General features: G+C 41.7%; 3 non-coding genes across 3 annotated transcripts; all 3 read left to right on the forward strand.

The window, feature by feature from the left end:
* Positions 1–209: 209 nt before the first annotated feature.
* LOC130313637 (U2 spliceosomal RNA) lies at positions 210–400 on the forward strand. The gene has a single exon (XR_008861533.1). It is a non-coding gene; the product is annotated as a U2 spliceosomal RNA (small nuclear RNA).
* A 2,094-nt stretch (positions 401–2,494) lies between these two features.
* Positions 2,495–2,685, forward strand: LOC130313638 (U2 spliceosomal RNA). Its single transcript, XR_008861534.1, has one exon. It is a non-coding gene; the product is annotated as a U2 spliceosomal RNA (small nuclear RNA).
* Positions 2,686–4,770: 2,085 nt separating this feature from the next.
* LOC130313640 (U2 spliceosomal RNA) lies at positions 4,771–4,961 on the forward strand. Its single transcript, XR_008861535.1, has one exon. It is a non-coding gene; the product is annotated as a U2 spliceosomal RNA (small nuclear RNA).
* The last annotated feature ends 8,241 nt before the right edge of the window (positions 4,962–13,202 follow it).

The raw sequence follows: 13,202 nt of genomic DNA on the forward strand, positions 1-13,202 counted from the left end.
TGCATTTAAAAAGGCCCCGTGGGAGTGCAATGGGCCCCTGTCTTGCTGCTTAGCAATAATGGTATGGGTTTAGGTTCTGCTGTGTGTACTGGTGGTTGACTGCCCCCCAGCCCAGAGTGTGCATGGAAAATTGTCTGGCAGCCTCCCTGACAGCAAGCAGTGATAGTGCCCATGAAGGGGACCTTGTTGGGCCCGCCCCTTTCACGGTTATCGCTTCTCGGCCTTTTGGCTAAGATCAAGTGTAGTATCTGTTCTTATCAGTTTAATATCTGATACGTCCCCTATCTGGGGACCATATATTAAATGGATTTTTGAGAACGGGGGCCGATTTCGAAGCTTGCTTCCGTCGCCCTATGCATTGACCCGATATGGCAGTATCTTCGGGTACAGTGCACCACCCCCTTACAGGGTTAAAAAGAAAGATTCCTACTTTCATTGCTACCTGCTTGCTGGCTAGCCAGCTAGCCAGCCCTGTGGGCCTTGCTGCTGCTGCAGCCAAAAAACAAAAGGTGGTGCTGCTGCTGCTTCTGCTGCTTCTGCTTCTGCTTGTGTCTGGCCCCTGTTGGAGCGTCCAGGCACAGGACTTCTGCTGCTGCTGACTAAATGGCCTCCTTAATTGGATCATTTGAGTAGCCAGCACACCTGTGCAGGTAGGGCATGACATGATAGGCAGCTGCCTTGATAGCGGGTGGGTGCTGAATGTTCCTAATTGACAAAATAAGATTAATGCTTATGAAGAAATATAAAATCTCATCCCTTCCCCAATATCGCGCCACACCCCTACCCCTTAATTCCCTGGTTGAACTTGATGGACATATGTCTTTTTTCGACCGTACTAACTATGTAACTATGTAACATAACATGGGGGGGGGGGGGTCTCCTGGCTGTTCACACAGGTGTGTCATTGCTGTACATTGACCATGCATTGCTTCTGTGGTATTGCAAAGGCAAAGACAAATGCTTCCAGCCATCCATTGCACTAATGGATTGGTCATCAGCTGGCTGTCTATGTCCCGCATCAATATAGACCAAAGTACAGAGGGTTAGGCTATGCTATTGTGCACCTACCTGATGCATCAGAAGGTGCGAGGCCCTTGCTAAATTCTGTGCACAGACTTTGAGATCTATGCTTTAGACTGTATCTAAACCTGCTCCAACATGGACTGACATTCTGGCCTACTTTCAGCCGATGCGACTTGTCTGTCGCTGAACAGTCGCTTTTTATGTATTCAGCACCTATGTATAATGTTGTAAAAATGCTCTAGAAGCTAAAGTCGCAGAAATGTCACACATATTTGGCCTGCAACTTTCTGTGCGACAAATTCAGACAGGAAAAATCAGTATAAATCCTTAGAAAATTATCCCCCAGTGTCTCCATCTGCTGGCGGTATTGAATAAGCATTGCTGCACTGATGGGGTATGCATTAGACGAAAAAAAAGAAGAAAAAGAAGAATAATACGCCCAGAAAAGAGGCGAAAAGGAGAAAAACGTAAAAAAACGTGAAAAAAAAGTAAGAGGAAGAGAAGGGAAAAAAAGGTGGAAATGGGTTTAAAAGTGATTTCGGCGGAGAAATATATATATATATATATATATATATATATATATATATATATATATATATGCGCACACACACACATAGATATAAACGTATTCTCCGTTGAGATATTGCAGCCGCTGCTGTGTCCAGGCCCAGGAGCCTTAGCACTGTGCTGTGATGTCACTCAATACCACTGACATCACTAGGTGTAAACAACATCTCTCCTTTGCTGTGTATGTGACTATGGAGCTGTTTGGTGATGTCGTCTATTACGGCCTTCATAGAAGCAACAGGAGATTGTTGCATCCATCTTGAACCCTCAGAACTACAGTGCTATGATGTCACTCACTTCCACAGGCCTTGCAGAGTGTAAACAACAACAACCCAGCTTTGTTGTGTATGTAACCATAGGGATTTGTGATGTCACCTAGAACCTTCACAGCAGCGACAGCTTTATGAGGAGCATCAGCACTGCTCTGCCTGAGCAGAACCATCACCGCCATAGGTTGTCAAATAACCCGGATTTAACCCACACAGGTAAGTCCAATGGGGTGCAGGCATGTCCTCTATGCTTACAGCTTCCCGTGGGTGTTGGTTTGATACCGTTTGGGGACAGCCAAGGAGGCATCTGCAGGCAACAAAGGTAGGTGTGTGCTTGTGTGTGTGTTTCCTATGCAGATCCTAAGCCCAGTGTCACATGCAAGTAGGAGGAGTAAGAAGGGTTCCTGGCAAATCCGGGTTATGGATTGCATTTAAAAAGGCCCCGTGGGAGTGCAATGGGCCCCTGTCTTGCTGCTTAGCAATAATGGTATGGGTTTAGGTTCTGCTGTGTGTACTGGTGGTTGACTGCCCCCCAGCCCAGAGTGTGCATGGAAAATTGTCTGGCAGCCTCCCTGACAGCAAGCAGTGATAGTGCCCATGAAGGGGACCTTGTTGGGCCCGCCCCTTTCACGGTTATCGCTTCTCGGCCTTTTGGCTAAGATCAAGTGTAGTATCTGTTCTTATCAGTTTAATATCTGATACGTCCCCTATCTGGGGACCATATATTAAATGGATTTTTGAGAACGGGGGCCGATTTCGAAGCTTGCTTCCGTCGCCCTATGCATTGACCCGATATGGCAGTATCTTCGGGTACAGTGCACCACCCCCTTACAGGGTTAAAAAGAAAGATTCCTACTTTCATTGCTACCTGCTTGCTGGCTAGCCAGCTAGCCAGCCCTGTGGGCCTTGCTGCTGCTGCAGCCAAAAAACAAAAGGTGGTGCTGCTGCTGCTTCTGCTGCTTCTGCTTCTGCTTGTGTCTGGCCCCTGTTGGAGCGTCCAGGCACAGGACTTCTGCTGCTGCTGACTAAATGGCCTCCTTAATTGGATCATTTGAGTAGCCAGCACACCTGTGCAGGTAGGGCATGACATGATAGGCAGCTGCCTTGATAGCGGGTGGGTGCTGAATGTTCCTAATTGACAAAATAAGATTAATGCTTATGAAGAAATATAAAATCTCATCCCTTCCCCAATATCGCGCCACACCCCTACCCCTTAATTCCCTGGTTGAACTTGATGGACATATGTCTTTTTTCGACCGTACTAACTATGTAACTATGTAACATAACATGGGGGGGGGGGGTCTCCTGGCTGTTCACACAGGTGTGTCATTGCTGTACATTGACCATGCATTGCTTCTGTGGTATTGCAAAGGCAAAGACAAATGCTTCCAGCCATCCATTGCACTAATGGATTGGTCATCAGCTGGCTGTCTATGTCCCGCATCAATATAGACCAAAGTACAGAGGGTTAGGCTATGCTATTGTGCACCTACCTGATGCATCAGAAGGTGCGAGGCCCTTGCTAAATTCTGTGCACAGACTTTGAGATCTATGCTTTAGACTGTATCTAAACCTGCTCCAACATGGACTGACATTCTGGCCTACTTTCAGCCGATGCGACTTGTCTGTCGCTGAACAGTCGCTTTTTATGTATTCAGCACCTATGTATAATGTTGTAAAAATGCTCTAGAAGCTAAAGTCGCAGAAATGTCACACATATTTGGCCTGCAACTTTCTGTGCGACAAATTCAGACAGGAAAAATCAGTATAAATCCTTAGAAAATTATCCCCCAGTGTCTCCATCTGCTGGCGGTATTGAATAAGCATTGCTGCACTGATGGGGTATGCATTAGACGAAAAAAAAGAAGAAAAAGAAGAATAATACGCCCAGAAAAGAGGCGAAAAGGAGAAAAACGTAAAAAAACGTGAAAAAAAAGTAAGAGGAAGAGAAGGGAAAAAAAGGTGGAAATGGGTTTAAAAGTGATTTCGGCGGAGAAATATATATATATATATATATATATATATATATATATATATATGCGCACACACACACATAGATATAAACGTATTCTCCGTTGAGATATTGCAGCCGCTGCTGTGTCCAGGCCCAGGAGCCTTAGCACTGTGCTGTGATGTCACTCAATACCACTGACATCACTAGGTGTAAACAACATCTCTCCTTTGCTGTGTATGTGACTATGGAGCTGTTTGGTGATGTCGTCTATTACGGCCTTCATAGAAGCAACAGGAGATTGTTGCATCCATCTTGAACCCTCAGAACTACAGTGCTATGATGTCACTCACTTCCACAGGCCTTGCAGAGTGTAAACAACAACAACCCAGCTTTGTTGTGTATGTAACCATAGGGATTTGTGATGTCACCTAGAACCTTCACAGCAGCGACAGCTTTATGAGGAGCATCAGCACTGCTCTGCCTGAGCAGAACCATCACCGCCATAGGTTGTCAAATAACCCGGATTTAACCCACACAGGTAAGTCCAATGGGGTGCAGGCATGTCCTCTATGCTTACAGCTTCCCGTGGGTGTTGGTTTGATACCGTTTGGGGACAGCCAAGGAGGCATCTGCAGGCAACAAAGGTAGGTGTGTGCTTGTGTGTGTGTTTCCTATGCAGATCCTAAGCCCAGTGTCACATGCAAGTAGGAGGAGTAAGAAGGGTTCCTGGCAAATCCGGGTTATGGATTGCATTTAAAAAGGCCCCGTGGGAGTGCAATGGGCCCCTGTCTTGCTGCTTAGCAATAATGGTATGGGTTTAGGTTCTGCTGTGTGTACTGGTGGTTGACTGCCCCCCAGCCCAGAGTGTGCATGGAAAATTGTCTGGCAGCCTCCCTGACAGCAAGCAGTGATAGTGCCCATGAAGGGGACCTTGTTGGGCCCGCCCCTTTCACGGTTATCGCTTCTCGGCCTTTTGGCTAAGATCAAGTGTAGTATCTGTTCTTATCAGTTTAATATCTGATACGTCCCCTATCTGGGGACCATATATTAAATGGATTTTTGAGAACGGGGGCCGATTTCGAAGCTTGCTTCCGTCGCCCTATGCATTGACCCGATATGGCAGTATCTTCGGGTACAGTGCACCACCCCCTTACAGGGTTAAAAAGAAAGATTCCTACTTTCATTGCTACCTGCTTGCTGGCTAGCCAGCTAGCCAGCCCTGTGGGCCTTGCTGCTGCTGCAGCCAAAAAACAAAAGGTGGTGCTGCTGCTGCTTCTGCTGCTTCTGCTTCTGCTTGTGTCTGGCCCCTGTTGGAGCGTCCAGGCACAGGACTTCTGCTGCTGCTGACTAAATGGCCTCCTTAATTGGATCATTTGAGTAGCCAGCACACCTGTGCAGGTAGGGCATGACATGATAGGCAGCTGCCTTGATAGCGGGTGGGTGCTGAATGTTCCTAATTGACAAAATAAGATTAATGCTTATGAAGAAATATAAAATCTCATCCCTTCCCCAATATCGCGCCACACCCCTACCCCTTAATTCCCTGGTTGAACTTGATGGACATATGTCTTTTTTCGACCGTACTAACTATGTAACTATGTAACATAACATGGGGGGGGGGGGTCTCCTGGCTGTTCACACAGGTGTGTCATTGCTGTACATTGACCATGCATTGCTTCTGTGGTATTGCAAAGGCAAAGACAAATGCTTCCAGCCATCCATTGCACTAATGGATTGGTCATCAGCTGGCTGTCTATGTCCCGCATCAATATAGACCAAAGTACAGAGGGTTAGGCTATGCTATTGTGCACCTACCTGATGCATCAGAAGGTGCGAGGCCCTTGCTAAATTCTGTGCACAGACTTTGAGATCTATGCTTTAGACTGTATCTAAACCTGCTCCAACATGGACTGACATTCTGGCCTACTTTCAGCCGATGCGACTTGTCTGTCGCTGAACAGTCGCTTTTTATGTATTCAGCACCTATGTATAATGTTGTAAAAATGCTCTAGAAGCTAAAGTCGCAGAAATGTCACACATATTTGGCCTGCAACTTTCTGTGCGACAAATTCAGACAGGAAAAATCAGTATAAATCCTTAGAAAATTATCCCCCAGTGTCTCCATCTGCTGGCGGTATTGAATAAGCATTGCTGCACTGATGGGGTATGCATTAGACGAAAAAAAAGAAGAAAAAGAAGAATAATACGCCCAGAAAAGAGGCGAAAAGGAGAAAAACGTAAAAAAACGTGAAAAAAAAGTAAGAGGAAGAGAAGGGAAAAAAAGGTGGAAATGGGTTTAAAAGTGATTTCGGCGGAGAAATATATATATATATATATATATATATATATATATATATATATATATATATCAAGGAAGGATGCCGCAGCACACGGAAGGTTCAAAAGTGTAAACAGTGGTTTATTCCATGATAATACAAGTTAGCAACGTTTCTGCTGCCAGTGCAGCCTTTGTCAAGCAACAAAATGGTGACCAAACAAGATATTTATATGCAAATGAACAAACAAATCAATCAAATCAATTAGTGTGGATACAGTGTAAAAAATACATTTACGATATAGGGTAATTAAGACCACTATAATATACATGTTGTACAAGTGCTCTGCAGTGATTTAAAATCGATATACATAAGCAAGGGCTGCAAGTAAAGTTATAAACAATATAACATTATAAATAGTCTTAACAAGATTACATGTGTACCTAATAATTAGGAACGGGGGCTGAATGGTCACGTGATCCCGACTCGTCTCCATGTAAACCGCCGTTGCTGTAGGTAACAGCGGAGCTATGGTGTGTGTAATCGCAGGACGCCAGGAGTGGCCGCGCGGCCCCACTGTGTCAGCTGACCAGGGTGTCACGTGACCGCTCCTAAGTCCGGGCATGCGCATTAGAAAAAATGATCATTGTACTGCCATGGTGGTTAAGGGAAAGGAAGAGGAATCTAATCTATCTAGTTGAAGTCTCTCAGGGCAAAAGAGAGATAGGGAGAGAGAGTATCCTATGTGTGCATATAGTGAATAAAAATAAGTTTATAGGCATTATAAGTGTATAGATAATAAAAATGTGTGGAAAGTGGAAAAAGATAAATAAAAATGTGTAGACATTGATACCCTGAGTATTTCCTCGAAAGGAAGGGTATGTGTAAAGAAAGGGATGAGCAGGGAATAAGTACATATAGAGTGAATTTAAAAATAAAATAAAAGAAAATAAAATAATAAATAAATAAATAAAAAAAATAAAAAAATAATAGAAATAATAAAATAATAATAGTAATAATGAAAATAAAATAAAGATATAGAAAAAATAAAATAAAAAAATGGATAAATAAATATGGATATAAAAGTATTAAAATAAAATTGAAAATAAAGAAATAAGAAGAGTAGCGATTAAAAAAATTATAAATATAAATGAAGATGATTTTGGTTGTAATCAGACCCGGCTCCACATATGATTACCACGCACATCGGGCTATAAAGGCCCAACACCTCAGTTGCCCGTGCTCACCCCAATATTATGGGGGAGTCACTCTGGGGCACCCAACGGCGTCAACCGTAAGTTTAGGTCCCCAGTATCAGGCCTATGGAGGTGGGAATCCACCAAGGGCAGCCCCGCATTCGTTTACTCACACACTGAGCACGGGTATATTAATGATTACTATTATCTGTAGTAAGTATGGGATGCTCCATATATATGGATTTATTACTTGCATAAATAAAAAAAAATAATAAATAAAAAAATAAAAAAATAAAAAATAATAATACGTGAAAGTAGTAATAATAATAAAAATAACAAAATAAATATTAGAATAAAGAGAATAAATACAAAAATGAAAGTAATAATAAAAGAATAAAAATAAAGATAAGGTAATAGAATAATAAAAGATAAAAAAATGAAAAGGATGAGAAAGAAATAAACTAAAAACATAATAAGTGTATGAATGTAGAAAAGAATAAAGAAAAATGTGTAGACTAAATTGAATGTGCTCCAATTGTTACTTCACCATGGCAGAACTAGTCACCAATCAAGTCATTGTACAGTTTATTCAGAGAGGCGGCAGCTGACAAGCAGGGATACTGATGACCACCCTCTGCCCACGTATATCTGTAAGAAAAGATACAATAGACGGCAATTAGAAATAAAATAATGTCATGGTAGATATGATTATTACATACATAAAGGTCACCTTTCCTACTATGTGATTACATCGAGATATTCTATCATCGTAATTATGCATTATAAATTTGAGGTGTAATGCTAAAGTCAGCATTGAGTCCTTTGGGCCGAAGTGCCTGTGTCTCAAAAATCCATTTGAGTTCCAGTTTTCTCAGTTTGTTAATGCGGTCACCCCCCCTCTTCAATGGGGGGATATGATCCACAAGAACAAACTTGAGATCCCATTCCGAGTGGCCTTTTTCTGTGCAGTGTTTAGACACCGGTAAGTCTAAGCGTTTTTTGCGCACGGTATATCGATGATGATTGATGCGAGTTTTAAAATCCCATGTGGTCTCACCAACATAGATGAGACCACATGGGCACACCAAAATATAAATGACATATGAAGAGGTACATGTTAGATAATGTTTTAAGTGATAGACCTTACCACTACACGGGTGTACAAACTTAGGTCCCTTCAACATCTGTGGGCAGTTAATGCATTGGCAACAAGGATAAGATCCTTTATTCTGTACTGTTAAATATCGTTGTGTAGAGGGTTGTCTCGATATGTCTGTCTTCACAAGTTTATCCCTGAGGTTGCTCGACCTCCTGTAGGACATCAAAGGAGGGCTAGCAAACTCAGGGATATCTGGAAAACTGTCTTGTAGAATTTTCCAATGTCGATTGATAGTTTTGGCAATCTGGCTGGAGTGTGATCCAAATGTGGTCACACATGCGACTCTAGAATTGGATGTCTGATTCCTGGATCTATAAATAAGATCCTGTCGTTTCATGTCCATCACTTTTTTCTTACTTTCTCTCAATAATCGAGGGGGGTAGCCCCGTTGTAAAAAATTTTTTGTCATTTGATCTAATGCTGCTTCTGTTTCGTCCTCTCGCTCAATGATGCGTCGTGCCCGCAACATTTGACTTGTTGGCAAAGCACGCACCATGGAGCGAGGATGATTGCTTTTGTAATGTAATGTAGAGTTGGTATCAGTAGGTTTAACATATAAATTTGTAATGAGCTTATGGTCTTGGATAGATACCAATGTATCCAAAAAATTAACAGAATTACGTGAGTGTGTTAAAGTAAATTTAATGTGCTCATTAATGGAATTCAAAAAGTGATGAAAAGAAAACAAAGAATCCTCAGTGCCCTTCCAGACCAGGAAGACGTCGTCTATGTACCTCCACCACCCCAACAAATTGTCGGAGTGGTGGGACACATAGACGAGGTCCTCCTCCAGCACCGCCATGTACACGTTGGCATACGTAGGTGCCACGTTCGTGCCCATGGCGGTGCCGGTGGTCTGGAGGTAGAAGGTGTCGTTAAACATAAAATAATTGTTGCATAAGATGGTGTACAGTAACTCAATAATAAACTCAACTTGTGCTGGTGAATAATCTGATGCTATCATGGACCTGACAGCCCGTACACCCCCATCATGTGGGATGGAGGTGTACAGGCTGACCACGTCCAAAGTGGCCACAAAAGCCCCCTCCGGGACATGTATATCTGCAATCTTACTAAGAAAATCAGAAGTATCTTGAAGATATGATTTTGCAGACATGGCATATGGTCGCAAAACCTGATCTGCAAAAATTGAAAGGTTACTGGTAATGGAGCCCCGCCCGGACACAATGGGTCGTCCAGGGGGGTTCTCTAGAGACTTGTGTATTTTGGGTAAGAGATATAGCATAGGTATGACAGGATGTTCTATATACAAAAAGTTGTATAATGTTTTATCAATCAGACGTTGTTCCAAAGCACGGTCCAGCATAATCTTGACACCGGCAGAGATGCGTTTAGTAGGATCACAGGTTAAATTTTGGTAAGTATTGGTATCATTTAATTGACGATTGGCTTCCTCAATGTACTTACTCCGGTCCATAACCACAATGGCTCCGCCTTTGTCAGCAGGCTTCATCACCAAATTGTGGTTATGGACTAGTTCATTGAGGGCATGTATTTCAGCATTTGTTAAATTAGTACTGGAAAAATTTGTCTGAGTAGTTTTAAATTGTTCAATATCGCGTCTAACAAATTGACAATATGTTTCAAAACTGCAGGAGTCTATAGAAGGCTGGAACCGGCTTGGTATACATAAATCAAAATCCGAAAAGTTAAAACAGTCGGATTGCAGTGCATTCGAGGGTATAAATATGCTATCTCTAACTGGGTGTTCAAAAAACCAAATTTTTAACTTAATCTTTCTAAAGAATTGCAATAAATCAAGTTCCAATTGGAACCAGTCAGTTTGACTCGTTGGACAATAATTAAGGCCCTTAGCAAGTAATGTCAGTTGGTCAGATGTTAATACAGTAGAGGATATATTTACCGTTAAAGGTGGTTCTATTTTTTCTTGAATGGCAATTTGGCTTGAATTGCCTTGGAGTTCCTCTGCGCGCGGGTTTTGACGGGACCGTCTGTGTCTGCGGCCTCCCCGCCTGGTGGATTTCTTTCTGTAGATTGACTTATTCCTAAAAAATTAGGGTTAGTATTATCAGCAGAGTTAGCATTAGAAATAGCATTATCAAAGTCCATATTAGAGTCCTTATTTTTGCGAAATCGTTTCTGGGACGAATTTTCCCCCCACATATATATACGTCCGGTTGTGTAATCGGAATTGTCACGTTGCCATTTATGGCGTTTGGTAGTTTCTTGGTCCACTTTAAATTTTTGGAGAAATTGTTCCTGTTTGTCCACAATCTTTGAAAAATCTTCTTCCGTACAGATTGAATGAAGGGAGGTCACGATTGTAGCAATCCTGGCTTGGGTATCTTGTGCATCTTTCTGAAGAAATTCCATATTAAGTACCATCAAATCAAATGAATATTTGTTAGAAATAAGTTCAAATTTAGATCTGTATTCCAGATCTTGGGAATAGGCATTATCTCGAGGTTGGTAGCGGAGGCCACGGGGAATACGTTGGGATCGGAAGTATTCACATAATGTAGTGAGATGTAAATTCAATGCAGTCAATCGCTTGGTCTCATTAGTATACTGCCTTTGTAAGTCCACCAAGGAAGGCGTACGTAGAAATGCAGCATCTTTACTGATGTTACCTAGAATTCTGTCGATGTCCCCAGCTGAGTAGGAAAAGGTATTAGCAGGAATCACTGTAGTGGTCTCAGATGATGAAGGATCCATAATCAGGGGTGCACGCTCCAGCGACCAACTTGAATACAGCACAGGAGAATTAGAGCAGCACGTCCCACAATGTAATGATAGCGGTGCAAGCAGCGAGTGGAGCCCCGGTCAAGGCAATTCAGACATCAAGGAAGGATGCCGCAGCACACGGAAGGTTCAAAAGTGTAAACAGTGGTTTATTCCATGATAATACAAGTTAGCAATGTTTCTGCTGCCAGTGCAGCCTTTGTCAAGCAACAAAATGGTGACCAAACAAGATATTTATATGCAAATGAACAAACAAATCAATCAAATCAATTAGTGTGGATACAGTGTAAAAAATACATTTACGATATAGGGTAATTAAGACCACTATAATATACATGTTGTACAAGTGCTCTGCAGTGATTTAAAATCGATATACATAAGCAAGGGCTGCAAGTAAAGTTATAAACAATATAACATTATAAATAGTCTTAACAAGATTACATGTGTACCTAATAATTAGGAACGGGGGCTGAATGGTCACGTGATCCCGACTCGTCTCCATGTAAACCGCCGTTGCTGTAGGTAACAGCGGAGCTATGGTGTGTGTAATCGCAGGACGCCAGGAGTGGCCGCGCGGCCCCACTGTGTCAGCTGACCAGGGTGTCACGTGACCGCTCCTAAGTCCGGGCATGCGCATTAGAAAAAATGATCATTGTACTGCCATGGTGGTTAAGAGAAAGGAAGAGGAATCTAATCTATCTAGTTGAAGTCTCTCAGGGCAAAAGAGAGATAGGGAGAGAGAGTATCCTATGTGTGCATATAGTGAATAAAAATAAGTTTATAGGCATTATAAGTGTATAGATAATAAAAATGTGTGGAAAGTGGAAAAAGATAAATAAAAATGTGTAGACATTGATACCCTGAGTATTTCCTCGAAAGGAAGGGTATGTGTAAAGAAAGGGATGAGCAGGGAATAAGTACATATAGAGTGAATTTAAAAATAAAATAAAAGAAAATAAAATAATAAATAAATAAATAAAAAAAATAAAAAAATAATAGAAATAATAAAATAATAATAGTAATAATGAAAATAAAATAAAGATATAGAAAAAATAAAATAAAAAAATGGATAAATAAATATGGATATAAAAGTATTAAAATAAAATTGAAAATAAAGAAATAAGAAGAGTAGCGATTAAAAAAATTATAAATATAAATGAAGATGATTTTGGCGTCCTGCGATTACACACACCATAGCTCCGCTGTTACCTACAGCAACGGCGGTTTACATGGAGACGAGTCGGGATCACGTGACCATTCAGCCCCCGTTCCTAATTATTAGGTACACATGTAATCTTGTTAAGACTATTTATAATGTTATATTGTTTATAACTTTACTTGCAGCCCTTGCTTATGTATATCGATTTTAAATCACTGCAGAGCACTTGTACAACATGTATATTATAGTGGTCTTAATTACCCTATATCGTAAATGTATTTTTTACACTGTATCCACACTAATTGATTTGATTGATTTGTTTGTTCATTTGCATATAAATATCTTGTTTGGTCACCATTTTGTTGCTTGACAAAGGCTGCACTGGCAGCAGAAACGTTGCTAACTTGTATTATCATGGAATAAACCACTGTTTACACTTTTGAACCTTCCGTGTGCTGCGGCATCCTTCCTTGATGTCTGAATTGCCTTGACCGGGGCTCCACTCGCTGCTTGCACCGCTATCATTACATTGTGGGACGTGCTGCTCTAATTCTCCTGTGCTATATATATATATATATATGCGCACACACACACATAGATATAAACGTATTCTCCGTTGAGATATTGCAGCCGCTGCTGTGTCCAGGCCCAGGAGCCTTAGCACTGTGCTGTGATGTCACTCAATACCACTGACATCACTAGGTGTAAACAACATCTCTCCTTTGCTGTGTATGTGACTATGGAGCTGTTTGGTGATGTCGTCTATTACGGCCTTCATAGAAGCAACAGGAGATTGTTGCATCCATCTTGAACCCTCAGAACTACAGTGCTATGATGTCACTCACTTCCACAGGCCTTGCAGAGTGTAAACAACA

This window comes from Hyla sarda, unplaced genomic scaffold, assembly GCF_029499605.1.
Source record: "Hyla sarda isolate aHylSar1 unplaced genomic scaffold, aHylSar1.hap1 scaffold_178, whole genome shotgun sequence".
Classification (NCBI taxonomy): domain Eukaryota; kingdom Metazoa; phylum Chordata; class Amphibia; order Anura; family Hylidae; genus Hyla; species Hyla sarda.